We start from the raw sequence: 2,949 nt of genomic DNA on the forward strand, positions 1-2,949 counted from the left end.
CGGCAGTCTCTAAATGGTCCATCCTTTCATCACAGCTACGAACTTTGTCTCTGTAACTCCTTCCCTGGGTGTTTTGTTCCCAATTCTAAGAAGGAAGCACAGACTCTTAGTAAACTTGGGAGGGCCTTGAACAGAAACATGTCTTGGCCTCCATTATTTCTCTTGTCATTCTCTCCCATACAGCTCTGGCCTCCCACTCAGGAACCCAGTTAGTGTGGCTGCAGGCAGCTACAGGCGGCTTACACAGCCTCATCTTTATTTTGCTTTAGAATTCTTTTATTTAATTAGTATACTTATTTTATGTATATGAGTACACTGTTGCTTTCTTCAGATACACCAGAAGAGGACATCACATCCCATTATAGATAGTTGTGAGCCACCATGTGGTTGCTGGGAATTGAACTCAGGATCTGGACTTCTGGAAGAGCAGTCAGTGCTCTTAACCACTGAACCATCTCTCCAGCCCCTGGAACACTTTTATACTGAGAGAATTCTTCTTTAGATATTCTCACTTTCTGTTTTGTTTGTTTGTTTTTTTCAAAACATAAGAAACAAGAAAGAGAAAAACCATTTGTTTTCCTTTTGTTTTGCCTTGTTCCAGTTCTCTCCTGAAGCAGCAAACCCAGTGTTTTCTTCACACAATGGTTCCATTGTTTCTGGGTTTGTGTGAGTCCTAGGTTGACTCAAATCTAGGGCTTTAGGTATGCTAGACTAGTGCTTCTGACTAACAGAACATGTGTTTGGGGTGGAATACAGGAGAGTATAGTGAATGAAGAGGCAGGGGAGAAAAAAAAAATGAGAAGAACCCAGCTGTGGTGACAGCTGCCTGTAAACCCAGCACTTGAGAGCCTGAGGTAGGAGAATGTCAAATTCAAGGCCAGCCTGAGCCACATATTTCGGCCTCTGTTTTTTTGTTTATAGGATTTACTTGTTTATTTCATGTATATGAGTACACTGTAGCTGTCTTCAGACACACCAGAAGAGGGCATTAGAACCAATTACAGATGGTTGTGAGCCACCATGTGGTTGCTGGGAATTGAACTCAGGACCTCTGGAAGGGCAGTCAGTGCTCTGAACCTCTGAGCCATCTCTCCAACCTGGTCCCATTTCGAAAACTTTGTGTTTATGGGTGTTTTGCCTGCATGTGTGTCCTAATTCCTGCGGACAGCATCCGATCCTTTAGAACTAGAGTCAGAGATAAGCTGTCACATTGGTGCTAGGAATTGAACCCAGATCATCTGGAAGAGCAGCCAGTGCTCTTAACCATTGAGCTATTTCTCTAGCCCCTTTGTCCCCATAAACAAAGAAACAAACAAAAAACATGAGTTGGAAATGTAGTTCAATGGTAGAATACTCTACTAATGCCCTGCCTGTGTTTAATGCCTCGGGGCAGGGGGAGGGGCAATAAAAGCCTAACAGCAGATATCCCTATAGTAAGATCTCCCTATGTTGTGCTGCATTTAACCCTTCCATGACCCTATGAAGACGATGTTCCATTCCTAGTCTCAAAATGAGAAAAACAGATATAGATAAGCAGTTAAAGCAACCCAGCACCTTATGGCCAGTCGGGAGTGAAGCTGAAACTGAAATAAACCTGGCACCTGCCGCAGGCTGGGAAGTTATTAACCACAGCTTGGCCTCCAGCTCTCCGAATCTATTGGAAACAAAGGAAAAGTGGTGAGTTTGCTGGAAACACTGTGTGATTAGAATGTTTCTCAAGGCTGTTAACATTTCTCAGGTTCTGACATGAAGCCGGTTCTCTCCAGATTTTCGTTTTTGTAGGAGCAAAATGAGGTTTTGGTTGTTGGTGGAGGTGGTTTTTCAACTCAACAAGGAAGGCAATGCCAGCATGTTGCAAAATCTCAGAGCCGTCTGGTTTCCTGGACCTCGCAACATCGGTTGAACGAGCAGCAGGTGAAGGTTTGTATTCATTCTTTAATGAGTCACTTCACTAGGAGAAGTTGTTGAAATGAGAGTTTGCTCCATCTCTTCCTCTGAAGGAGAGACAAGAAGGAAGAAAATGAAGAGAGTCATGGGTCAAAGTGAGTCTTGTGAGACCCAGACGTGGGCAGTGGCTGTTTCAGCAAGAAAACGGATGTGGCAGGGGACTGGCAGATAGCCAAGCTGGGGTTAAGAGAGTTGTGGTAGTCAATGGTATGTAGTGATTAGATAGAGCCCAAGACAAACAGCCTAAGGAAAGGACGGTTTGTTTGGGCTTTGTGGTTTCAGTTTTGGGTCCAAGGCTACTTGTCCGCTGGTTCCCTTCTGGGATGCATGAAGCAGAAACCTAGGGCATACAAGCTTGAGAGAACAGAGCTTCTCTCTGGGAGAACAGAGCTTCAGTTGCTATTTATGGAGCAAGTGTTGGTAGATGCAGGCATCTTTCTACAGAAGAGCCTCTCTCCTATTGTTTGTTGAGATGAGGTCTCTGTAGCCCAAACTGACTTCAAACTCCCAACGTAGGGGAATATGGCCTTCATTTGATCCTTCTGTCTCCATCTCCCAAATTTCTGCATTAAAGGTGTATGCCACCAGGCCCTCTGGGCTTCAGGATAAGCGGAGGTAGAGGTGAGCAAGAGTCTAGCCAGGTAGCATAATTTATCACGTTGAGGAACAATCTTATTTTGTACATTGTATTTTCCCTCCTGTTTTTCAGGAGGCATAAAAAGCAATTATTTTTAATTGATTAAGCCTTCTTATCCTTATAAAGGTCGATATGAAAATGCCTGACTGCATCTGTCTGAGCTGCTGTAACAAAACCCTTAAAACTACATCTCTTGTCAGGTGTAGTGGTGCACGCCTTTAATCCCAGCACTTGGTAGGCAGAGACAGGCAGATTTCTGAGTTCGAGGCCAGCCTGGTCTACAGAGTGAGTTCCAGGACAGCCAGGGCTATACAGAGAAACCCTGTCTTGAAAAAACAAAACAAAACAACACAACACAAAACAAA

At 44.1% G+C, this 2,949-nt stretch overlaps 1 long non-coding RNA gene across 1 annotated transcript in view; it reads left to right on the forward strand.

Moving 5' to 3' along the window:
- Positions 1-1,621: 1,621 nt before the first annotated feature.
- Positions 1,622-2,949, forward strand: part of LOC115031134 — a 12,457-nt gene continuing 11,129 nt past the window's right edge. Inside the window, exons 1-2 of the long non-coding RNA XR_003836756.1 lie at positions 1,622-1,677; positions 1,767-1,920. This is a non-coding gene — a long non-coding RNA (uncharacterized LOC115031134). The remainder of the gene's footprint in view (positions 1,678-1,766; positions 1,921-2,949) is intronic.

Source organism: Mus caroli, chromosome 5 (assembly GCF_900094665.2).
Source record: "Mus caroli chromosome 5, CAROLI_EIJ_v1.1, whole genome shotgun sequence".
Taxonomy (NCBI): domain Eukaryota; kingdom Metazoa; phylum Chordata; class Mammalia; order Rodentia; family Muridae; genus Mus; species Mus caroli.